General features: G+C 43.8%; 2 long non-coding RNA genes across 4 annotated transcripts in view; both read right to left on the bottom strand.

The window, feature by feature from the left end:
• The window catches only part of LOC139052163 (uncharacterized), a 63,688-nt gene that overhangs the window by 2,266 nt on the left and 34,421 nt on the right, over positions 1-27,001 (bottom strand). The window lies entirely within an intron of this gene.
• LOC139052152 (uncharacterized) lies at positions 492-27,001 on the bottom strand. 2 transcript variants are annotated; one of them, XR_011509741.1, is made up of 4 exons: positions 26,736-27,001; positions 6,691-6,810; positions 3,286-3,505; positions 492-618 (listed from the first exon to the last, which is right to left on the bottom strand). It is a non-coding gene; the product is annotated as an uncharacterized lncRNA (long non-coding RNA). The 2 variants fall into 2 exon arrangements; XR_011509740.1 differs by lacking the exon at positions 26,736-27,001 and adding an exon at positions 14,138-14,181.

Raw genomic sequence — 27,001 nt, 5'->3', positions numbered from 1 at the left:
AAAATTTTTGTTGAAATATCATTGTCCCACTATTGCAGATTTGTTGACCAGCATTGAAAAGTGGCCACCGTGAAACCATTGTAATTTCATTTACCAGTTATTGCCTTGACTTTCTATGGAATTCCCATGGACGAACAATTGTATTTCCATGAAATGTAATGTGGAATACAACATTAAGTTGATGGATTGTAAAGTGGAATGCAACAATAAGTTTATGGATTTTCAAGTGGAATGCAACAATAAGTTTATGGATTTTCAATTGGAATGCAACATTAAGTTTATGGATTGTAAAGTGGAATGCAATATTAAATTTATGGATTGTAAGGTGCAATACAACATGAAATTAACTAATGTTGATATTCGCCATTGAGGCATGGCTTGGCCTCGGGACATCTTCAAGGTGCATTTTCTAGCTTTCCATTGCAAGGCCTCTTTCCCTGTGGTGTTATGAAAAGAAACAACTTCGTGATTAACAAAAAGCATGTGAATCATTCCTTTTATACAATAGCCCACAAATTTATTTAGCTTCAGGCTCTTTCATTTCTCTTGCCAGTACTGAGGAGATGATGTTCTTTATGTAGGAGAGGCTGGCAGAGGGAAACTTGGAGCATGTGTAGTCTGGAAAAGAAATACAGCATAAGATTACCGATGCATACAGGATTTTCTAGCTGTCTAATAAAATAATAACAAATTGTAGCCTTATGCTATGTTTAAGTGCAGGCCACACTGCTAGTGTCAGTCATAAAACATCATCACAGAGTAATTTAGCTACGTTGTGTACTTTGAGCCAGGGTCTGCAGTTATCAAGTGTGCACCACAATATTGTAAAGTGCAGAGGCAGAATGAAGATAAACATCTCAGTACTGGCACCAAGCTCTTTGGCATGCATAAAGAACAGGTCAGTGTGTTAGCAGCTATTCATTGGAATTTTATATAATTCATTTGCACGTACAGGTAATCCTCTATAATGAAGCCAGTAAAACCAGCACTTTACTTCGTTGTATAAAAATTTCGTTGAATGAAAATTTGAACTTTTATAAATTCATTTATCCTCACAGCAAATTTCTCTTACCCAAAAGGGTGTGTAAACCTTATCAAATTATCGGGCAATCAGAAAAAATGAATTTCAATGACAAAAACAGTTGAAGCTTCACCCAAAAGTGGAAGCAATGATAGCAACACTAAAGTATCACAGCTATATGAAGGCTAATAAGCGTTGACATACAGCCTTGTTGCTAAGACACACTTATCTGTCCCCGAAATGGTCCGGACAAATTTTGTAGGCACGTGGGGCACAGCTACAGTAAAACATTCGCACAACAATCTGTGTAAAGCATCTTACATTAGAGGGACCCCGAAATGATTTTGATGATTCTGTACAAACATACTGAGCCAATAGAGGATAGGTCCTTCTGATCATTATTTGACACAAGTAAGTGCTCCGGTTAAAGCACATAATTTATTAAAGGATTTCAAAAATTTACATTGCTGCCGATCACAGCACACCACTCGGCTGAATTTTCAGCCGCATCTAACCATTTGATGTAAACTGTCCTAATGATGCTGGTAGGGCAAGCTATCCGACTGGCCGCCCAGCGCACTCCATCAATAATTTTTTTAACTTTATGGTGAACCAATGTTGTTCTTAATAGTTGGAATGTTAGTTAATTTGTTTCTATAAAAAGAAAGTAACAGAAAGAGAATGCACAAGAAAAATTTGTCACTACACTTCTGGCGCACAGCAAGTGTCATCTGCTTGTGTTGCAACGTGCTCCATTTTTACGAGAGCTCCGCAGTCATTGTCGGTCTCAGTCCTTTCGCAAGAAACACGATTCGCCTTTGTTACGCTGAAGGCTGAAAACGTAGTAACTGGCAATGTCAAGCTGCGACACCATGTCCCTCTGCAAGGCAGCAGACGAGCGAAGTGGCTGCAGTGCATCGGACTGTCGATATCGAATCGGCGCCAGGATTTGCACGTTTGCAGCCGTCACTTTACACCGGAGGATTACTAAAAACCACAATAGTGTTTCGCGAGTCCGGTATTTGTGTAAATGCAAGCACAAGGAGACAGGGCCTGGCCGTTTGACTGTGCCGTTTCACAGGATGAGCAGAAGCGCAAACGGCACGGCGCAGCCACCTGATGGCACAGAGCTTGACCAAAAACAGTAACAGTAACAAAGTGTATTCTTCCTTGCTGCTGGTGTAAATATTTTGCACGAGCGTAATCGTTAACATGTTTTTGTAAATGCTTAAATTGTTTTACGTCGAGACAGAGCAATATTAGCTTGTTTGGCTGGTTAAGCTCTGCGCCAACAGGTGGCTAGACCGTGCAGACCAATCAGTCCGCTCAGCTGTGGTTACCGGAATGCCAGACATATTCGGCGTTGCGACAGACTGCTCAGAATGCACTCTGCTTCGATAGCTCTCGCTTGGGGTCGACTGCCAAGCAACTGGTGGAGAGGTTGGAGAGGCTTCGCGCACTCGGTCCTAGAGAACTGGAAGTAGACGGCAGGACGTGCCGTCCTGACGCAGAGCCAGTGAAGGCGGAGCTTAGCCCTGATCACTTGGCAAACGAGTTGAGGAGAAAACGCATGGCTACGGAGGAGGGTAACTTGTAATCGTCAGTGGCTCTCTTAATACGCAAGGCTTCACACAAATTGTGGTGTCAATGATTAACTTTAGCTGTATCCTACGCGTCTACAAAATTTGTCCGAACTGTTTCAGGGGCCCTTTAAGAGAACTTTAGCCAATTACAAGTTACCCACCTCCATAGCCATGCTTTTTCTCCAACTCATTCGCCAGGCTAAGCTCCGCCTTCACTGGCTCCGCATCGTGATGGGACATCCTGTCATCTCCTAGTTGTCTTGAGCCAGCGCACCAAGCCTCTCAAACTTCTCCGCCAGCTGACTGGCAGTCGATCCCAAGCGAGCTGTCGAAGCAGCATGTGTTGCGAGCATTCCGTCGCAATGCCAAGCGTGTTTGGTTTTCTGTTAACCACAGGCAAGATTTGGAGATTTTGACGGATAGCTGGAGGCGTACACTAAATCCTCTCCATGCTACTATTGCTGTGATAAGGAGCTTTTAGCCTAGACGTCCGTGAGTGGCCTGATCGCTCTGTACGGTCCAGCTACCTGGTGGTGCCGAGCTTGACCAGTCAAACTAAAAGCTAATATTGCTGTGCTGGCGCATATCTCTTGCTAAGTAACGCACGAGGAGATGCAAATTTTTAAAATAATGTTCCAAGACTGGAATTCGGAGTTGTACCACTAGGACTGACGTACATACCAATCACAGCTCGGATACGAATAGGGTCCAAGGCCTCCTTGAATGGCTGGTTTAAGTGCAAGTTGCTCTTCTCACCCAGGAGCGGTTCGTCCCGTAGCTCCTCAGGGGTGAATACATTCCACAAAAGAGCCCTGGCAAATTTGCCAAGGCCACTTTCGCATGCTCAGCATAGCTTCTCTAGGGTGCCTTGTTCAACACTCACACCGGCCCCAATGTCCACCTGGGAACATGAAAAAAAAAATATCATGTGGGAGCTGTATAGCCCATAACCTTTTGCAGAGTAAGATTCAGAATTTGCTGGCAATGACATACCTAACAAAAAATTAAATTATGCTGTTTTACATGCCATAACCACGATCTGATTATGAGGCACACTGTAGTGGGGGACTCCTGAATAATCTGGACCACCTGGGGTTTTTAACGTGCATCTGTATCTAAGTACACTGGCGCTTTTCCATTTTGTCTTTATTGAAATGCAGCCGCTGTGGCCGGGATTCGATCCCGGGGCCTCATGCTTAGCAGCCCAACACCATAGCCACTAAGCAACCACAGCGGGTGACACATCTAGGAACAAATAGCTAAGTTCAAAGGAGAGAAACAATGCGGTAACCTGCAGCAGTTACTGACATGACTTACAGCAGCAAGTTGTTTTTCATCGACTATCATTTTGCTTTATCATTTCTACACTTAAATAAAAAAATACAGATAACTTCCTTTATGCTTTATTTGGCTTATTATCTGTTGGTTTCACATGATTGTGTTTAACAAAATTGGGCCCCTCAGTTCCCTTTGTCTTTAATTTCATAATGAGGGTCTTGAATCAGGCAGGTTTGATGTCTTCAAATAGCATACAAGAGTTTATTGGTCAGCTGCCTGCTCATAAAGTTCACATATGCGTCACCATTGGATAAAAGGATGGTCCACATCCAATGGATTGGCATGAATAGAACTGGCTAACACACCCACGGTTACACATAAACAAAATACCCAAGAATCTAGTAGTTGGAACAGTTGCCGCGGTAACGCAATTTGTAGTGAAGAGGTTGTGGGTTCGGCTCCCACCGGAGGCAAGTTTGGTTTTTCTGGCACTTTCATATCCATTCATGATATCTACACACAGCATAAAGGCACAGGAAAAGCTCAAGTGCATACTACTCTGATAAGCACCATAGCCCTCAATATCAGGTGACACTTTTTTGTCATGTAACACCAAGGTGACCTCCATCAAGTGAAATTGTACAAGCTCATGACATTAAAGTTACTGTCTGGTGATGGTGTAAGTTATCAGTGGCTTAAAAGGATTTGAACGCAAGCTCACTGTTATGAATTCATCGAAGAAAACACGGATGAGAAAGGGAGACAGGACGAGTGCTTTTTGGCAATAGTAAGTACAGGTTCAGACATGGATGCTACACAGCACACATTATATTAGGACTATAAATGACGTTTCTAGCCAGAAACATAAATGCATAATTACAGTGAAGACAGTGACAAGTTTCCTCAGGCATCAACCCTAATGTGTGCTTTCACAGACAAAATTGATATGAAAAATGCAGCCTATCAATGAGAGGTCATCCTGCTTACTACTTTTTAAATAAACAGCAACTTCTGATGATGCATTGCTATACCAATGTGCATGTTCCTGCCTTTGACTTGAAGAGACTTGGAGCTTGCAGAGAACAAGTTTAAGGATAGTGCGAAAAATTCATTTTTCTGACAGTACCATTTCATGCATTTATGTTAGCTAGCTAAGACAGAGGATATGATAGATATATGCACCTTTGGGCAAGCAACAAAAGGTCCAACTGTTTGTTTGGCTTGAATTACAACCTTGCCAAGTGCCGTTTTAGGTCGTTTTGACTAATTTGGGTGCTTCTGCAAAATAAATTGGTTACGAAATTATGAAAGCAATCACTTATGGTTCTTTAGTATATCACAACAGACAGGTGCTTTTGGATTGCACCACAGTCAAAATGCAGCCACTGAGCCATGGCAGCATGTGAAATGAAACTGGAAGTGGATAAATGCACAAGTTACGCAGAATGAAAAAGCGATCACTCGCCACTTTGTTTATCTCATTGTGCTTCTGCTGTCCTTTTCCAAGTTTTTGTGCTAGCGGATGCATGCACATTTTATTTCTTTATCTCGTCCTTTGATTCCTTGTTATATATTGAGCCTGTAGTACTAAACACGAGCGTTACTGTGCCATAAGGGTAGTGCAGACTGATTTTATGTCGATTCTTTCAGTACTGGGGTGGTTACCAGCCTCTTCAGTCAAGCAGAGCTGCTAGATTACGTGTATTTAGTAGCATGTCGCTGTCTACTAACAGCCGGCTCATCATCCTTACACAATACTGGGCAGCTCATTCCCACCAACTTACTCGTTTGATATTTACGGGAATCTGCAATTATTATTATTATTTTATTTATTGCAATCTGCCCAATTCTAACTAGACTGGCACAAGTAGTCGGGTAGCAAATACGTCGGTATCAATGCACTGCCCAATGCTGTGTAAGGGCACCAAGCAGGAAATTAGCAGACAGTGACATGCTGGTAAACACAAGTAATCTAGCAGCCCTGCTTGACTGAAGAGGCTCATAACCACCCTAGCAATGAAGCAATTACCTTAAAATCAGTTTAGACTAACCTCTATTTATTGGCACAGGAGCGCTCGTATCCATGCATTCCGTCTTTGGCGCCAAGAGGCTTCCTGAAGTGAGAAGATGTATTGTACATTTTGAGATCGGTGGAATCGCACTTCAATATCCTTTTTTCTCCCTTTAAGCAAAAAATTATTCTAACAAAGCTTTCTCAGTTTAATAACAACACAATGAGCTATCACAAGAGGCAGTGTTTGCATATTTTTTTTCAATTCATTGTTAAATTAGCACACCGTATCAGCTTTCTTGAGTGGTCGTCACATGTGTACACTATTGTACCATATTCCGTCCAAGCATTTTTTTTTCAGCATTGTACAGGTCCTGACCATTTGCCTGATGCAAAATTTAAGCTTTTACTGGAAAAAATCCTAAATACAGGCCATTTTACTGCCTTTCAATGGCCTACAAAAATGTTAGAAATGGCTGATAATCGACGAATGCATTATGGTGTAAAACTTCTTTCTCTTCATTTACCTGAAAAATTTTGTTGTGCTTTCATAGGAAAGGAAGAGTGTTCTTACCAGCGCCTTTTATGACATAGTTTGGCACTTTGTGACCAAGTTCACATGGTAATAACGAAGCAAAAACCTTTCCGTTGAAAAACATGTTTCATGAAATTAACTTCTTTCTTATTTTGAAGGGTCTTCAACTTTTTCAAAAGCAATGGCAAGTGGTCAAGCACCAAGGTTAGGACAGCTGCTGACTGTATAATGTTGTGGCAACATATGTTTAAAGGCTTTTTACCATAAATGTAATCGTGTTTTTCTGCCATCCGCTTCATATGTTCCACTTCATCTTTTAATTCCCGATTTTCTTCTTGAAGTGCCTTTACCTGAACAGTACAGGTGCTGCATGGGTTGATATCTGAAATAAAAGAAAGCATCTATTTTTTTTAAGACATACAAGAACAATTGGTTTAGCAGTATCACGCGCACGAAAATTATCTGTGGGCAGTGCACTTTCACAGACTGTCATCGAAGTTATCCACATAATGCCTTCTTACAAACACGCCTTAATTCAATATTGCCAATAGTAGTTGACGAACTATAAAAGCACCATTAAATCAGGCCTTTGGCAATACCAGTTATTCGGTTGCTTGATTCCCAACTTATTCAAAGATTAAAACTGGACAACCAGTGATCAGTCAGCCTGCATGGTTGTTTGATGAATAATATTCGAATGTTCAGATGTCCCGATATTTTTGTTTACTCCACACCGTTGAACGGTTTCAATGGAAACCTTATTTAAAAATATATAAACACAGGCAATGATCCCTTTAGAATAAAAACAGGAACAGCGCAACACAGGGCGAGCGAGTAAAGAGCACAGCACAGAGCGCTGTCCTGTACTCCATGATGTGCTGTCCCTGTCTTTATTCTAAACATGAACCAACCAGCCCCACTGAACACAATGCTAACAATGATCACTTGCTTCATCATCATCAGCCTGGCTACGCCCACTGTGGGGCAAAAGCCTCTCCCATACTTCTCCAACAACCCCGGTCATGTGCCAATTGTGGCCATGTTGTCCCTGCGAACTTCTTACTCTCATCCGCCCACCTAACTTTCTGCTGCTCCCTGCTACGCTTCCTTTCTATTTGAATCCAGTCCGTAACCCTTAACGACCATCAGTTATCTTCCCGCCTCATTACATGCCCTGGCCAGGCCCATTTCTTTCTTGATTTCAACTAAGATGTAATTAACTTGTGCTTGTTCCCTCACCCAACTTGCTCTCTTATCCCCCTTAATGTTACACCCATCATTGTTCTTTCCATAGCTCGTTGCATCGTCCTCAATTTAAGGAGAACCCTTTTCATAAGCCTCCAGGTTTCTGTCCCGTAGATGGGTACTGGTAAGACACAGCTGTTACACACTTTTCTCTTGAGGGATAATGGCAACCTGCTGTTCACGATCTGAAAATGCCTGCCAAACGCACCCCAGCCCATTCTTATTCTTCTGATTGTTTCAGTCTCATGATCCGGATCCACGGTCACTACCTGCCCTAAGTAGATGTATTCCCTTACCACTTCCAGTACCTCGCTGCTTATCGTAAACTACTGTTCTCTTCCGAGACTGTTAAGCATTAGTTTTCTGCAGATTAATTTTTAGACCCACCCTTCTGCTTTGCCTGTCCAGGTCAGTGAGCATACATTGCAATTGGTCCCCCGAGTTCCTAAGCAAGGCAATATCATCAGCGATTCGCAAATTACTATGCTATTCTCCATTAACTCTTATCCCCAATTCTTATGCTGTGTCAAGTCCTGTACATTTGTGAGCCAATTTTTATTTGTATTTACTTATACAGAAAGAAGTGGCGAGCATGGCCAGTACTTTGTAGCGATGCCTTTTCTCGATGCCAATGCCTTTCAGTGCTTTTCGCATTTATGAGTGGCCTCTTTTAAAGCTCCGCCCGATACACAGCCTCGCTTGACCACCCACTAAAGCGAAGAGCACTGAAAGGCATTGTTATCGGGAAAAGGCATGGAGGAAGGAGAGCGTAGGAGAGGCGCTGGCCAACACAGACGTGTTGGAGGTAGTGTGACGGAAGTCGCATGCTGTTTTTCGCAATGCAGCACTGGTAATGGTGCCCCAAATGAAAACCTTGCCATAGCAACCATGCCCCTTAAGCTCTCGCTGCTGTGCTAGGCCTCTGAAAAGTGAAATAAGCTTGTTCGATCTGCGTCTTTCTCGCAGCACATTATGTTCGCAAGACAAGCCGACTTTGAAGCGAGGTGTGTAAGCTTGAAAGATGTTTTGGGTCTGTGAGTGCAAGTGTCAGCAACAGACATACTCAAGTATTTGCGGTGCAGGTCTTTGTCAACGTCTTCAACATGCCCCAGATGGGCACAGGATCGCGTCTGCTTCACTAAAACTGATCAAGAAGTTTCACAGGCATTGTTCTGATGCATATCAGCAGCACGCACTTCTGGCAGCTCATAGCAATGCAAGTTCAAAGCTCGTGCCTAACTGTTCTGGCGAGCTGATTGGAGGCACAAAGGGAGATGGCACACCAACATGGCTGCATTTCCGGCTTCAAAAATGTGGGGTGCGAGACCGCGCTAGATGGTATTCCATGGTGAAGTAACTAGCGCAAGAGTGGACACTAAAAGGCGACAAGGACAGGCGCTTGTCCTTGTCATCTTTTTAGTGTCTCATTGTCTCATGTCCACCCTTACGCTAGTCACTTCTTCAAAAATGTGACGTCAAGCCCTCCTACTTTGTTTCTTTCCTCCATGGGAAAAGGCATTGCTACAAAAACCGGCCCATGCTTGTCTTGACTAAGTCTGGTTAAGTACCAACCTAGTTTACATAATGAGCTTATTCGCAACTAGTGATAAATGAGGGTTAGTTATTAAATTTACAAACAACTTTTTTGGTAATAGTGTAATGAACAGCCAGCTATATCATCTAACCTTTCAATCTCCCTCCTGTACTATATATACAGCTTGTCCCACATAGCTTGAGCCAAAGTTTTAAAAATGAAAGGCACTCCGGACGCAAGTTGAACCAAATTCATAATGTTGGCATGTTCTAGAGTTACTCAGGCTGTTTTTTTTTATTTTCCCCTTAACTAACGGATTATTTATGTTTAATTAATCAACTTTTTAAGTATTGGCTGCAGACCCCAAGTGTGAGATGCAAAGTTGTAAAGCATTTACAGAAACCTCTCAATAAATTGTTTCCAACACGGTATATTTCACATGGCCCCTTTTTCCGCGTTCCAAAGAAAGCCCACAACATATGAAAAAATACCACGTGGCGGGGCACTTGTGCACTGTTATTGTGCTGCTCTGATGCGTGCGATGGATGAACAGTGTCGGCTGCAGTGAGACTGGCCCGCAAGAGGGTGTTATGCCTGGTGTAGATATCCGGGCATGCGGCTGTTATTGCAGGACGGTGCAAATGCATGCTGCTGGCCAAATGTTGCCAAAGCGATAAAGCATCTAAGGCCACAAAAGAGAAAAGATGAAAGCAGCATTTTGATTCTGCTTGAAAGAAGGAAAGGGCGAAGTGCGTGGGAATGATGGAAAGCAATTACTGCTGCTGGAATTTTGCCTTTGTACACAAATGACCTTGCAAAAGTTTTCAAATTGAACGATGATGCTACAACTTTAAACCTTAGGGCTCGAATAACAGCGGATAAGTGGCATGCGGACAAAACTAACTAATGGTAAAAAAAACCTTGGCTATATTCAAGGAAGATTACACATGTATTCATCAGATAACTCTTCCCATACTGGCCCCGTCTGCTCTCCTTCTCGCACTTACTGTCTACCAGACTTTTTTTTTTTATCTCGCACCCCACAGATGCACATCACTTTGTGGTCGCAGTATCGGGTGGCCGCGTCTGGCTTCACACTTGTGCACCGTCACCAGCGTGTCAGTCCCCGAGAGAGTGCGCCCACAGGCTGTTCCAGTTTTCCGGATGTAGATCATACCTTATGTACCTCGTCTGAACCAATTCCAGCGAACTGAAATGTTGGGGGCGAGGACTTATGGAGTCGCCATCTGTCAGAAGCTCCTCCCTTGCGTAGTACGAGATCACGCGGCGCGCTCCTCATAGGTTTCGCTTACAGCGCTAAAAAAACACCACGTGGCGGCCCTCCTCAACATTTATGTAAGTACTCTCACAACAGGGAAGTTTTTGACTGTCGATATAATAATCTTGGGCAAACTGAAAGCACAGAATTGTTTACAGACGCTATCTCTTTGCCGAATACATATGTACAGTGAGCGCCACTGCACGCGGTCGCCAGGATGGAGTCTCCCTAATTGCGTGAAAGGTAGGCAAATGCTGCGAATAAACTATGCGAAATATGTTCTTATAGTGGGCTGTCTGTGTAACCAAATGGGGCATAACAGAATGAAGCCTCAATGCAGCGATCGCACGGGTTCGCAGCGACCGACTGCACGTCTGCATGCATGTCTGTGAACAATGTTTTGCTTTCGCTGTGAGCGCGTTTTCGCACCGTGCCGTTAGCTTTAGGCTGCAGCATATGAGCATTTTACACTACAATGGCAATCTTTGTTGCATGGACACTATCACAACTGTTCAAAAATAATTTTGTGATAGAGATTTCGACACCTACAGTGACTGCGATGTGCCATCGCAACGATTAAATCTTTTTTTGTCTTCCGAATTCTTGGACGTTCCAATATTATTTCTCAAGTTGCATCGCACTGTATGCTTATCGGTCTTCTCAGTGTGCGATTTCCCTGTGCTTCTTCGTCGTAATCCAGTGCAATAATTCATAACACAAACGTGACCATATGCCATGCCTTTTTTTTAATGTGCTTCTTGCCGCTCCCTTTCCGTTCCAGTGAACTTGCCAGTATCTAGCGTCAACAAGTTCATAGACCAAAACCGTCATGACATTAGCTAGGCAGTGGGCGCGGGCAAGCGTCTAGGTGTGCGTTTTCTGCTACTCACCGAACATTGCGCAGTCCTGACACCATAGCAGAAATCTTCCTCGCACCTGTTTGCTGCATACTGGAGTTGTAGGTGATGGCTGTCTGCCACTTCTAAGTTTCGCGAGTCAAGTTTCATGTGGCTCTTTGTTCTGTGGCTACGTGTGAATAAGGCTGACACCAGGCTCCACTGCGTACGTCCGGCACAACGGCACCGAGCAGCAGCCTACCATGCTGCACGCTTCCAAAGGCAGCCACTACCTATTAGAGTACTTTCAAATGTTGTCAAGCGGTAAAGCCTCGCCACTTAATCAGAACTGTAGCACAAGTGGCACTTTAAACTTTCATTTTCAGCTCGCTTCGGTGCTTCCAATGCAGCCGATGCGGCCACTGTGTCCACGTGACCTCTCATATGTCACGTCACGCCGATGGTGGCATGAGCTTTTCCAGTGGTGGAGCTCGCCCCCAATATCCAGAGCTCCTCAGGCACACATATCCCTGCGTGTTCTCTACAGCAACGCTATTCAGCTGTGACCAACGTTGAGCAGCGGATATGGCTTACTCCAATGAGGAAAGGGAGGATATGGTTTTGGCTCTAGGTGCGTCAAGTGGACATAGAAGGCGTGCACTTTAGCTATTTCCACACTGGCATCCAGGTAAGCATCTGAGCTCAATGATGATTGTGCATGCATATGAAACGCTGAGACAGACTGGGACTTTTACGAAGAAGCAACATAAATCTTCAATCCTGGACGAGGACGTGGAGATAGATACTGTGTCAGTTTTCTTCAGACCCACATGCAAGTGCTCGTAGTGTGGGTGCTGAAGCTGGAGTGCCAAATTCTTCAATGTGAAGAGTACTTAAGAAGAGGCAGCCTCATCCATACCACATGCAGCTGCACCAGATGTTGGAGCCCCGCTATTTCAAAAATCGAAAGCACTTTGCAAACTGGATTATAATCAAGGTGGAAGATTATCTTCCGCCGGGCTTTGCCAACATAACATTGTGGACTGATGAAGCTACCATCTCATGTAATGCACACGTGGACATCCACAACACTCACTATTGGAGCAACGAAAACCCTCACTGGGTTTTGAAGACATTACCAATATCAGCAGTCGGTTAACGTGTAGTGTGGAATTTACGGTGGCACTATCATTGGCCCCCTGTTTTTAAATAACATGCTTACAGGCGAAACATATGAATGACATCCTTGATGGGGCGCCTGAGGATTTTCTTTGCCGAGTTCCACTGGCTAGGATCAAGGATATTTGGTATCAGCATGATGGTGCTCATGCACACGGCAGCAGCAAAGCTTGCAAATGGCTGCATGAATTATTCCCGCAGCAGTGTATTGGACAGCATGGGCTCATTGCTTGGCCAGCATGGTCGCCAGATTTAACTCCCTTGCTTTTTTTCTCTGGGGCTACATCAAGGATCAAGTATACCGGACACCAACTACAACATCAGAGAACCTAAAAGAAAAAGTAAGACAAGTTTGCAACTCCATCCCTGATACCATGATCAAGAACGGCTTGGAAAATGTGCCTATGAGATGCTGACCTCTTCGAACACGCATTATAATCGAAAGGCACTTTTTGGATTGAAGGTCACTGCAAAATCATTCCGGCCCTAACGCCGCCTCCCCGCCCAACCCCATTACACTCCATCGGCAGGCCGCCAGCTCGTGTCCATTTCAAGAATAAAAAGAAATAAAGCTATCTTCTTGTTCTCTTTCGTCTCCTTAGATGCTTTATCGCTTCGGCACCGCTCAGCCAGCAGCATGCATTTGTGCCGTCATGCGATAAAAGCCGCACGCCCAGATACCTACACCAGACGTAACGCCCTGTCACGGGCCAGTCTCGCTGCAGCGGACATCTTCATCCATCGCACGCTTGAGACCAAGCAACACAATAACAGTGCACCATTGCCCCGTCACATGGTATTTTTTTATATTTCGCAGGCTTTCTTTGGAATGCGGAAGAAAGGAGCACGTGAGATATATCGTGTGAGTGTGTGTCCTTTTTTTTTGGGGGGGGGGGACTTCGAGAAAGCATTTGATAACGTTCCTCATGAACGCCCGTTTCTAAAACTTTAATGCGTTAATTCTTTTGCTTTTGAATGGATTTGTGACTTTCTAACTAACCGCCAGCAATTCGTGCGCGCCAATAAACAGTCTTCTGCCTACCTTCCTGTCAGCTTGGGTGTGCCTCAGGGCACGATCCTAGGCCCACTATTATTCCTAATATATATCAATGATTTACCGAGTGATATTTCTTCTAACATCACACTTTTTGCAGACGACTGCATGCTACATATATCGTCCAATTAACAACCTGCCTGACATTCACTCCCTTCGGTCTGACTTTCAACGGATCGAAATCTGGTGCAACGAGTAGCTCATGTCACTAAACACAAATAAAACATCACTACTTTCTTTTCATTGCCAGCAATATTACTCATCACTGAATTATTTGATCTATAACTTCGCAATTTCATGTGTAAGTGCATACAAGTACGTAGGTGTTCATTTGTCATCACATTTAACACGGTCCTTTCATACAATGCACACTACTAATGAAGCTAACCGCGTTCTTGGTTCTTTACATCGTAACCTTTATCTACCACATCCTTCTGTCCTACTTCTCGCCTATCACACAATAATCAGACTAAACTGGAATACACAGGTACTGTTTGGGACCCTCACCAAAGTAACCCTAATAAAATGCTAAAATCTGTACAGAACCATGCAGCCAGACTCATTTTCTCAGAATGCTCATACCATTCTAGTCTCACCGAACTAAAATCTCGTGCAAACCTTGGAAGTCTTTCAGCACGCCGCAGAATAGCACGTCTGTGCCTATTGTTCAAGTTTTATCACACGTCACATTGTACTCCTGCCATCAAGTCAGCACCAATCACGAAACAGCTGTATACCCACCATCTGCTCGAACCACTGTGAATCTTTCTTCATTTTTGTGAAAACATTGCAAGATTTGAATTACCTTCCCTCTGACGTTGCGCTCCTCTCCAGTAGCACCGACTTCAATACAGTAATAAACAAAATTGTATATAACACTTAATGCATTTGTAAATAGCCCACCCCTCATGTAAAATCCCTTTACTGGGGCCTTTGCGATATTGTAAATAAATAAATATTACTTCTTTTTCATAAATGCGTGACCATCCACCTGTAGAAGACCGGCAGCTCGAAATACGAATGCCTTATGCCTGTTTCACATGATGCGATTTTCGTCGTACCGGAAGTGCGATTTCCGTCGTTTGCGATGAAAATCGCAGTCGCAGTGCCGACCCCCCGATTTTCGGCTGCGACCAACCGGTTGGTCGCACAGTCGCACCGTCGCACCGATCGCTGCGATTTTCCGTCGAAATTGCGCGGAGAGCTGCCAAAGGAGCTATTTCGCTGGTTTGTTTTGGAAAATGGCGTCTCGATCGACAAGTGCAATACGCGGAGACGTGGATCGTCGAATTCGGTACGTACGCGAAGGGAGAATAAAAAACTTGTACCGCAGATTGCATTCTCCGATTTCTATGCGTTTGTTGACACTCTGCACAGCAAATGAAGTGCATTTTCACGTTTGCTTCGTACGCCTTTGCGAGTTGTCAGTGCTAGGAGGTGTTCGATCCCCAGCAGACGACGAGGTCGCTACAATGTTTTGAGTAGCATGCAAAAATCGCGCTTACGGAGCAGCTTGAATTATTTCAACCTCGTCAAGGGCAAATGACAAGACAGCAAAGTACCCGAAGTTTCAACGTTGCGCTGAACGCGGTACCGTTCAGTTGCATTTTCTTGTCGGTTTTCAAGCACAAATTTCCCGATGCATCTTGAAAGCTTATCTTGCCTCTTATAAAATCTGACAGAGCAAAAGTGTAGGCTATCGTAATGAATTTGCTACGATAGCATTAAATCCGTGGCTTGAATAAAATATTACATGCACGTTTGGTTGCACCTCTTCGCTGGAGAATTTTTTTTTCTTGCACAGAAACCAATAAACATTGACTATGTTGCGGACTTTGTATCCTTACTGCATCTGTATGAACACTTGCTCTGCAAGGTAACTAACTGCACAGCTAGTAGATTAAGTAAATACAGTGACAACGTACCCTCCGGCACAATTATGTAGAACTCGTGCAACAATGCGAAAAGCAGGCAAACGCCCTGTTCTTGTGTGGATAAAACAGTATAAAACGACACGCTGAAGAAAAGTAAATCTAAACTGTGCAGTGAAGTCAGCCAGTACAAGCAGTTCTTGCACGTTCACAGCTGATCAAGTGTGCAGAAACATTCATGCCTTACATGTTTCTAGTAAGTTTCTAATAAGTTTGTGATCACATATATTAGTGTGTAAACCCATATAACGATATCCGCTGCGATTACTATCTTTGTAAGTAATGAAATACCATGCTACTTGCAAGAACATATATCACCTGAGGATTTTAGAACAAATTTCTGCATTTCAACTATACACAATATGTGGTTTATTCAATAAAAGAACACAAACTGGGCTTTTTTGCAATGACAAACTTATTCCCAACTTTACTTACATACAGGGAAGAAAAAAAAATTATAGACAGAAATATTGTTCTTCAATTTGTTCACCTGCCACTGTGGCTATAGCATTCTGCTGCTAACACAAGGCGAGGGATTGATTTGCCAGCCATGGAAGTCGCATTTCGATGGGAGTCATAGGTGCGAAAAAAAGCTCTTGCACTTAGATTTAGTTCACCACCTTTTATTGAACCCTTACACTTCAAAATGCTATTGCACGGGGCGCATGCTTATGCAAAATCTAACACCAATAGAAAGCAAAGCGCAGAATTGTAAAACAACCATCTTTCGTGATAATTCAAGTGTGTAAATATTCATTGCATCAATATGTATTGTTCAACGGCACTGCAGAAGTAAGCATGATCAGGTATAGCAAGTACTCTGTCAAGAAGCTGGTTATACAGATGTATAAATGTCAAGGCATGAATGCTCATACTACGTCGCACACATAGCACAAAGAAAACCTTTTTCAAGAGTTGTCCCTTCTGGCAGATATGAGTGGGCCATAAGCAGCAGAAACTTTATTGCAGGACATTGTGTAATACCGCTTATGAAAAAATGAACAGAGTGAAGAGGCTTTTAACCCTTTCTTGACAAGTGTTGCCTACAGGCAACACACCAAAAAAGAATTTTTTTCTTGTCGAGTTTAAGTATCGAGTACGAAGTTTCTAGCTAAATGTCTTCGGCCAACACTGAATGACAAGCAGCAAGCGTTGTTGGTTGTCAATTTGTTGGTTTAGAGCAGGAACACTGGACGAGGAAGAAGAAGTTTGGCACGTGACTCACTGTCTTGTGCAAGCAAGTTCAGAGGAGACAGGCCAATGCAACGTATGCAGCGGCATTGGTGTCGCACATCTGATGTAAAGCAAATGAAATGGGCACCTCTGGTTCACATATGATAAGAGTTGTCTATACAAATGGAAAATAAAGCTAGGTGGCTTCAATGGGGTGAAGCCCACTTCCAGTTTCCTGCCTGGGGTTTTCCCTCTATTGCTGAAAAATTTCTGCAAAATATTTTTTTTCTTTTTGTTGATTATGCTTACTCTTGACGTGTTTTGCATATTTAGATAGAACAATAAACATGTTTTCTCGGTATTTATATGTCTCGTCATTAAAGGGTTAACAGCAGTACCTCATGCTGCTCTAATAAGAGGAACGATGTGCAAAAACATTTCTGGTAGAACACTTAAACTAACTTTCTGAAAGACAGAAAATTCCAGGTGAGAGTTGGAGGTACGTTAAGCCCACACACACCAACAACACGGGCATACTACAAGAAACACTACAGCCTATGGTGTATTACAGTCTGTGGGAAAGCTATCTTATACAGAAATCAAAAATGATGCAACAAGCCCTCGACAACACTGCAGACTTTCTTGGCTAGTCTGGCCTCTCGCTTTCTGATAAGTCAGCTCATATCGACGTCAGAAAAAAAGAAAGACTAGAATCAAGAACTACCCCAGATTGCACATAGTGATCCACATAGCTGGACAAATATGCCCGCAAGTCAACATCCACAAATCCTCAGCTAGTGTAAGCCCATGACGGCAGAGCCAGCATGTGGGTGAAACAATTATGCAATGCCTGGACGAAACTTCCACACCTGGTGAAAAGAATAATCTCGAAATAACGGGGGTGGGCGAGCGGATACTATAGAAAATCGCAGATGCTGTGCTTGTGTCCAAGGTATGGTACGGTATGAATTACCAACAGCACACAAAAAAGACAACTCATCGAATACAGGCATCGGGTAGTAATAACAGGTCTTTCCAACTGTACCATGCTTGAAGACCTCTATGAGAAAGAGCTAACGAACAAGCACCTAGACAGAGTAGAGTTGCAGCCTGCAGCACAAATTCTTTGTCTCAAGAGCTCAGAACCTCGTCCCAAGATACTATGCCAGTTAGCATATGAGATGCAAACACCCCTCCCTTCAGAAAGGCAACCTCGGGAGTACGTGAAGTTGAAACACAACAGGCCCATACCGTGAAATATGGGGACAAACAATTAGGCCAGGAGATTATATGCAGCTGCCAAACAAACACAGGAGGTTGCTAATCACGAAGATGCAAGCAAACATAAGGCACATATAGTACACTGATCTGGCAATAGCAGTGTAACAGTAGTATGACACTACATAAAACTAAACCCCATATAAGTGAGTACCATTTTAGGTCATCCTACACCTAGAAAAGCTGAACGGAAAGCAATCAAAGCAGCACTTGTAATGCAGATTACACCCTGCACAACACCCTGCATGGATTCACCAGAAACTGTCTGGGCCTGCACATCACACAAGATTGTCAGGAAAATCAAGAGATTAACACGCGACTTGCCAGCACATGGCCAAAAATTAAATTACAGGATACATAGCCATGCAGTTATTCCAGGACACAAGCGGGCTTATAAGCCTGACATAATAACTGAAAACTAGATGAGTTTGTGTGTATTCATTATTAACTAAAGTGCAACAGATAGACAACACACAAGAACGAAGCGGTCTGTGTGTTCACTTCGTTCCTGTCCATTGCATTTCTGTTGCAGTATAGTTAATGAATTCATAAGGCTGCACAGGAGAAGAATGGTACCTCTGCCCAAGGGCCCGATCTCGCATCCAAATCCACACGTGTGCACACATACACACACAAATGTTGCAAGAGTGCACAGCATGGAGCAGTATCAACAGGATGACACTAGATATGGATGAGGACTAACTTTCAACTGAGGTTCATTTGTAAAAATGTGGCGAGTTGTAAAAGGGCGATGAGCAGAACGAGAACAAGGTGAAAGCAGGAGCCAACGTTTCGACAAGTGGACTTGTCTTCTTCAAAGTCCACGTGTGGAAACGTTGGCTCCTACTTTCACCTTGTTATCATGTTACTCATCGTCTTGAATTTCCATCTCCTGCCTTCCCCGAATTTTCCCCAGAAAAAGAAAGACATCATTGAAGGATAGATAAAAATTGGTGCTTGATGTAGCCAAACATAAATAAATATGCTACAGAAAGAAAATAGAGAAAAATTCCAAGTGCAGGAAAAAATAATTACAATTGCCAATCCTGCATGCCAGCACCTTTCAAGAAACACTGTTGTTATTCCTATAGACAGACTGACAGTTTGCTTATGCAATGCAAGCACATTCTTCCAGTTCCATGCCATTGGGGAAAAAATGAGTTTCCTGGAAGGTAGCCACTTGCACACTTGGTCATCACTGTTTTTTTTCCCTGGACTTGTATATCTATACGTATTTTCCCCCTTTCCTGCTTTTATGTTTGGTTTCACCAAGCACTAGTCTTTATCAGGTTTTATTGCTGCACTACTTTGTGGTAACCTTTATAGATCACTGCACTTTCACAATAAACCTTTTAATTAGAAGTTAGCATACCCTGTTCTTACTGCTTCACACTGTAAATTCTTGCTACATTGGCCGAATAAAAGATTTTATAAGGTATCATGAGGGCTATTAAAGTGACTTGCTGCAGTCTAAAAAAAAACGAATAGCCTGGCTGCAAATGGCACCAAAGAACACATAGGACAAACAAGAAAACCGTGATGATCTAACAATCAAAAGTTTAATGTACACACCGAGTAAATGCTCGCTGACAAGCAATAGACTGAACATACACAAAAAGGAGAAGCAAAAATTCATGTGCATTTCCTGACGGGAAATGCATCCATTTTTAGCGGGGGCCGTGATGTCAAGATTAACCCAGCATTTTTAGATCTACAGCTTCCGTAATTTCTCTAGGCAGCCGATCTGCACAGAATGCTAGCTTCTTCCTCTACGATGCACGCTCAGATGTGGAGAGTGCATTGTAGAGGAAGAAGCTAGCATTCTGTGGAGATCGGCTGCCTAGAGAAATTATGGATGCTGTAGATGCAAATACACTGGGAGAATCTTGTGTCAGCATGGCCGCTGTTACACTTTCAGAGATGGATGCGTTTCCTGTTGGGATCTGTATGGACACGCATCAGATCTTGCTTCTGCTTTTTGTGTAAATTCGATTTATTGCTTGTCGACCAGCATTTACTCGGCATGGTCAATAAACTTTCATTTGTTAGAACACCTCATGAGATTATCTTGGTATCTAGCAGAAAGGTGTTCATTCTTTTTAGAGTGAAGCTGTATATGCCTAGGCGAAACACTCATGGTCCGATCACAAGAACCCTAGCGTAGGGGTATGAGCCATTGTTTCGGGGGTTGTGAGCCATTGTTCGTCTTACATGAGGGACGGAGACATTTCTTGTTGGGTAGACATAGAAATTGCTTATGCATTTAACACATAAACATTTATCTACGCATTATTCCAAGGAAGGGACACAGAGTGGGACGGGGTTAAGACAAGATCATGATGTCATAATTATCTTGCAGCAAAGGTGTGGCGGGCCAATGGCTACACCGATAGTGACGTCATTTCTCTCTAGCAACAGAGCGCGCGTGCAGAAGTCTCTCTCAGACTTCCCTATAGGTTCAAAAATGTGTCCCTGTATTTAATTAAATGAAATGTGCAGCCCCGGTGTGTCACTTGGTAACTACAGTGCATAACTGAGTCATAAACATTATGATTAACGCATTACAAAACACAAATGCGTAACATAATTCAGAAAGACTTCGACGGACCACCTGGATTAACACAATGAACCGCTGCTCATTGCACTTTCGAAGATGGTGATCTTGCAAAGTGCAATGTGCGGCATTCCAAATAAACAATGTGATAAACCCAAGCCAAACATGTGCATAACCTCATTAAGAAACACAGACATAACCAATAATATAGAAAGACTTTAATAAGCCATTGGAATTAACCCAGTGATAAAAACCGGGGCTGCACATTTCAGCTTCGCTGGTTTACCGTCTGTACAGGGTGCATGGGCAGTAACTTTTTCTGTTATTGTTTGTTAAGTATTTTATAATGTGCCAGTAAAACACGTTGGGCTAGTTGGTGCAATGTAGTGGTACTGCTTTTTTTTGCTGTTTTTTTTTCTTAATGTTGTGCCCTTCTTCCTTTTGTAACAACTTTTTTACTCCCCCTTGCATAATACTCCAACCTTGCAGCCTGCGAGGTATATAAATAAATAAGTACATAAGCACGTCATTCATTCATCTGCATACACCTCGCACCATTCCTTGCTCAACAAACGTCACTGTGTTGATGTCTCGCAGCGTGCATCTACATTAACTGCCGTTTGCGTTTCGGTATGGTTTGTGAACAGTGTAATGCATAAAGATTACATGACATTAAGGTTGTGACCTATGCGGTGCATAAGCAAACCTTGCAAAAGATGACAAGTTGGATTGTTGAAAATAAGACAAATGGTATATATCGCAGTTACTTTAACAGCATTTAATTGACCACTTGACAAAAACTTCACTTCGCATAGATTCCAACACGTACACTGAATCTGCAGTTTTCTTTTTTGCTTATTAATGCAGTCGTTACTGCATGGCCACATTGTAGATTTGAAAACAAAGTGAAATAAATTTGTTTCTTGCAATATAACAATATGTGTAGATCACTGCGATTGTAACCCCAGAACTTAATACAAACATGCACACTATAGGACGCAGACAAATGTTCAGGACAAATTTCAGAATGTTTGCATTCTGATACATATGAAAGTGAACGGTTTCATTCCATGGCTGTCAATGAGAGGGAGAGAGAAAACTTAAAAGTGTTCGTGGAACAAAAACGCACTGATAAGCTTAGACATATAGTCATTGCTTAACACTTTCGAAATGAATAATTATAGCTTGCTATCGACATTGAAGCAGCCATTCGACAGCAAGAAAAGGAATCAGTTTTTCCAGCTCTGAACATTGAATTGCAGGAAATGCAAGCAGGCATAAAATTCTGACAATATAATGTATAGGAATACCAAATTGGAATAAACATTGAGGCTTGCATTTGTACTTTCTCTGGCTGAGCAATCTAGATTGAAATGACTCCCATAAGCATGTCCTAACAATGTTGATCTAATATAGCTTAAATGCATGACTAGCTTAAGAAATCTGGACGATTGCTATAAATTACAGTGAAGAAACTATAATATCTAATAACATTAATAATATAATGATATTTATTTCCACAAAACAGGCTAACCGTGAGAGGCGTGCGAGGCTGAGCAGAAAGCTGAAAAATTCTACGGCAAGTGCGCCTGCCGTGAGCCTACGATCCTGCATTATGAATAGCGCGTATTGATATGGTCTTCTTGTTAGAAGTTCCGAGTATACTACCAGCGCGAGACACGGGACAACAAAGTGGACGAGAAGCGTGTCTTTTAGAATGCTATGTTACAACGTACAGGTTTCTACAAAAGTGACGGTAACTGCTCGAAACATTTGATGCGTCGGCTTTTGCGCCTTTAGAAATATTGAGAGGGGGCTCCCATATATATATTCGCAGCGCAAGCACGGCGATGGACGAACCAGGCTAGCGCTAAGGTTGAATTTCACAACACAATTTTCATTCCACGTCGTAATCACACAGATCGTTTGAGGCTTCGTTCAGGGGCACACGCGGGCGTTCGGGTTGGTGCTTCTTGTTGCGTTTGGCGTAAGAATATGGCTAGGAGCAGGCACCACATATGCGCAATGACAGGCAGTATACACGCATCATTTCTCTAGACGCTGACGCCGAGCACGGGTAGCGCGAGGATCTTGTTGGGCTGACACGACAACTTCGTGGCAGCCGAATTCCGAATACTGCATATACGGTGAGGGTAGCTATATGAACTTGTCGATAGGTCATCTTGCAGATTGTTGTAGCACAGGCAGAACAAAACGGTCATAGAAGGTAGATAAGGCAACACACACCGCTGAACCACCTACGAACAGCTGTTTACGTGCGCGATGTCGCACTGAACTACAGAAACCGCCGTCGCGCACCCCAAGACAAATCTTAACTAACGTTTTTAAATGAGTAAACGTACATATTATTTGCTTATAATCAAAAGAAGTCAATAATATTATAGTGTAAACGTTTTATTCACTACAATATATGAATTATGCAGCGTGTGCCACGAAACCTGGCACTAAGCAACCCTGGGCGTCGCACCAGTCGCATTGTTAAAATCGCAATCATGTGAAATGAGCCCTCTAAAAATCGCATTGCGACGCGTGCGACAGTACCGATTTTCGTCGTTGCAGTCGCATCATGTGAAACAGGCTTTACAGTGTGAATGCCCCTGACACGCTTCGGCCTCCGCAGCCCCAACTCACGGGCCGCCCTGCTTCCAGCTTTGATCCTCCCGCACCCCTTGGGTGCCCTGGAGAACCTGCGCCGCCTCTTTTGTTATAATATCAAGTGCTCTTCTGAAGCGTTCGTTTGCCGGTTACATGTCCCCTCCGGGAGCAGTGCTTGTAAAAAATCCTCCAATCTCTTGTCGCGACGATAAAAGCGGCCCGCGACTTTTATGCGACACCAGTCAGAACTTTGCTGAAGTATCGAGCAGAATGACTGATAAGCGGGCAAGCTGGCACGAATTTGTGGCTAGGCTGTATTACATTGCGCTGCTCGGGCATACGTATGAAAAATGTCAAGGTCTAGCACACAAACTGGTCGCGTCGATCATATTCGCTATGAGATGTTTTTTTTTTCCGTGTCTTAGTGATCAATTTGATTGTACAGTCGTAAAATTTATGAGCGTGAACACGGGAAAGCGTGCCGAACTGTACAATCAGCGCAGTCTAGCGCACGCTGGCAGTAACTTCGCGAACGAGATATTCGCGGCTAAGGCTGTTAGATCAGCGGATGCACTCCCAGCCAGCTCCCGCTCACTGTCTACTTCGCACAGCGATAACGGATAACTGATAACAAAGGCGCGGGCACTAAGCGGCTGTCACTTTCCCATGCATGCGCAAAGCGATAATCTGATGCGGGTTCCCAGCCGCTAAAGCAACATGTGTTCCTTTCCAAAAGGAGTGCCTGCATCTTGGGCGAGCGAATTTGTAACCAATGGCAAGGAAACCTATGCATATGGTCATTTTGATGTTATTACCATTTCATCGCCACTCAGATATTCTCAACAGTGGAGTACGGTATACCTTATAATTGCAGATCGACTTTCCGGGTGCGAAAAGAAAATAATAAAATTACGTTTTAAAATAACCTTTACCAGTGGTTTCATCGAGGTGGCGCTTTCAACAGTCATGCACTACTACAACTAAAGATACGTTTTGGCATCTCGAGGAATGCCATTGCTGCTTCTCTCAATATTTCGCATTGTAGTGGCCTCAGTTGTGTGAAAAATTGACCATAAGCTAAGTCTGCAAAGACGCTCACGTTTTTCGTTCTCTTATGTGTGAATATATTTTATATATACAGATATGTTTTCAAGTAAAACACTACTGACTAGTCTGCGTGCATATATGTCTAAGACAAAACACAAGCACTGCACAGTTTGCGGTTAGGAGAATCATTTTATTGAGAGTGGAGGAGAAAGAAGAATTTAGCAAAAATCAACTGCTACTCGCACTACAGTGAGAACTGTGGAAAGCATCCTGCACTTAAGGTAACTGAACATTTTCGCCTGCTTCTAGTAGCGAGTAGCACAGCCTTTTAGGCGAACGACATCAGCCATCCTCTTCGGTAAAGAAGAGTAGAGGTAGGCAACCAAACGTTGCTTCATCCGCCCCCAAACATTCTCTATAATATTCAGGTCAGGACTTTTTGGAGCCCACTGCAGGACCTCTACACTTTCGTCTTCCAGCAGCTCCTTGACACGGCGAGACGTGTGTATAGGGGAAAGGTCCTGTTGAAAGATGAAACTGCCGTTGGGAAAGGGTCCTTGGCGAGCGTAAGGCAGCATAACGTCCTTTAGAAGTTCGCTGTAACGGGCGGATGTCAAGTGGCCCTCGATACGGACCAGCGGTCCCAGTTCGAGATGCGAGAGGGCTCCCCAGGTATTTACTGTTGTGCGGCCGCTTGCGGCTACGCTTTGAATATTGGTCGGATTGTGCCTGCAAATAAAGAGTGCGCGCACGGACAATAGGCACAAATGTGCAAAGAGGATATAAAGCTTCTTGAATGAGACTGGCGAACACTAAACTCATTCTAGCATTTGCAGCCGAAGATTTCAATTTCGAGCTGCAGTCGACATCGTTAATTAAGAAGCCATTGATTGCGTGAAGCTTTTCTCCTCTTCCTCCTCCTACATTTAGGATAATTCTATTGAGACTACTCAACGGGAAATAAAATACAAATGAAAGCATCACCTCTCGTTTTCTAGCCGCCCGACTCTCTTCCTTTGGGCTTGTTTGGTGCAAAAGGTGGATTCATCTGTAAATATTACTCTTTTCCTCTCCTCAGACGTCCAGGACGCGTGTTGTTCTGCAAACTGGAGTCGCTTGGTCTTGTGCGCACTGTTGAGGAAGGGCTTCTGTGCGGCGACGCGACTGTGCAAGCCCGCTTCTTTCAGCCGGTTCCGCACAGTGGCTGGGTGGGCATTGACTCCGGTATTTGCCATGATTTCATTCGCTGTCTGAAAAGGATCGTCTGCCACAGCCGCAATGATCAATTGATCCTCCTCTTCCGTCGTTGCTCTTGGTCGGCGCCGGTGTGGAGCATCGCCAATTCTTCCTTCTGTCTTATAGGCTTGACATATTCTGTTGACAGTCTTGAGCGGTCGGCCGGTCACGGCCGCAATAGACCGTTGGCTGTATTCTTTCAACGCTAGGTCAATGATGTGCCGTCGCTCTTTGTCGGGTACACGCGCCATGGTGTGGCTCCCGAAGAAGTGAAAGAAAACCGCTCAAGGAATGTTTTTCTACGCAAAACTGTATCAGCGTTATCAAAGCATGTGTGTTTTATTTTATGATCAAGAAATTCAACCAATCACAAACGTCCCAACCAGCGAGCGACGCAGAGCTCTTTCGGCCGTTTTTAGCTGCACGGGCCCTTTCGCTCGGTTACACCGGGAATGCCGACGGCGGCGCGCTTAAACCAAAGGACGGGCGCATAAGAGCTGCGTTGTAAACAAAAGCACAAAAACTCCAGAGTTGGACAGCACGTCAGTATTCTTATCGTTACGCGCTCGGCATGTAGGGTTCATATCAGTGCGCCTTTCTTGACCTGTTATCACCACGTGTTGCAGATAGTTAACGCAGCAGATTGCGGGTCTAGAAGGGACAACAGACCGCATTGGTGGCTGGGAGTGCATCCGCTGATCTAACAGCCTTAGCCGCGAATATCTCGTTCGCGAAGTTACTGCCAGCGTGCGCTAGACTGCGCTGATTGTACAGTTCGGCACGCTTTCCCGTAATAATAATATTTGGGGTTTTACGTGCCAAAACCACTTTCTGATTATGAGGCACGCCGTAGTGGAGGACTCCGGAAATTTTGACCACCTGGGGTTCTTTAACGTGCACCTAAATCTAAGCACACGGGTGTTTTCGCATTTCGCCCCCATCGAAATGCGGCCGCCGTGGCCGGGATTCGATCCCGCGACCTCGTGCTTAGCAGCCCAACACCATAGCCACTGAGCAACCACGGCGGGTACGCTTTCCCGTGTTCACGCTCATAAATTTTACGACTGTACGTGTAACACGCTACACCGGCAACCTGGACAGCGCATAAACTTTTCTGAGACAGGTTCCGTGTAACGTGCCTTTAGTTGGGATGCATCATGTAACCACGCAAACGACAACGCAAGAGGAAAGAAACACACAGGACAGGCGCGGATGTTTCATCGTCCGTTGTCGTTTTCGCGGTTACATGATGCATTCCAATATCGACCACCAACTAGCCCGCCTCTCCCTGTTAAATATGTTACTTTAGTAGGGACAGCCGTCAAAAAACACGAGATGTACTCACCGAAGGCAAGGAGTACTGCCGGGTCCGGTGGCGCTCCTTCTTTCCAACTGATGAGTTGAATACTTCTTTAATTGACCCCTGCTGCGATATGAGACGGAAGGCCACATCCGTGTCGGCCAAAGCATTCACGGGATACACGTCCCACTTGTTATCGTCAACTCACTTCGCAAGGACGTGAGACATCTTACGCTCCAGCTGTCCGAGCAAACAAACGCACGTGCCGAGGCCGGAACATAAAATAAAGAACCAACTTGCCGGGAGGGAAC

The sequence above is a fragment of the Dermacentor albipictus genome, unplaced genomic scaffold, assembly GCF_038994185.2.
Source record: "Dermacentor albipictus isolate Rhodes 1998 colony unplaced genomic scaffold, USDA_Dalb.pri_finalv2 scaffold_19, whole genome shotgun sequence".
NCBI classification, from domain to species: domain Eukaryota; kingdom Metazoa; phylum Arthropoda; class Arachnida; order Ixodida; family Ixodidae; genus Dermacentor; species Dermacentor albipictus.
The sequence above is the reverse complement of the archived record's forward strand: the minus strand, read 5'-3'. Positions and strand labels throughout refer to the sequence as shown.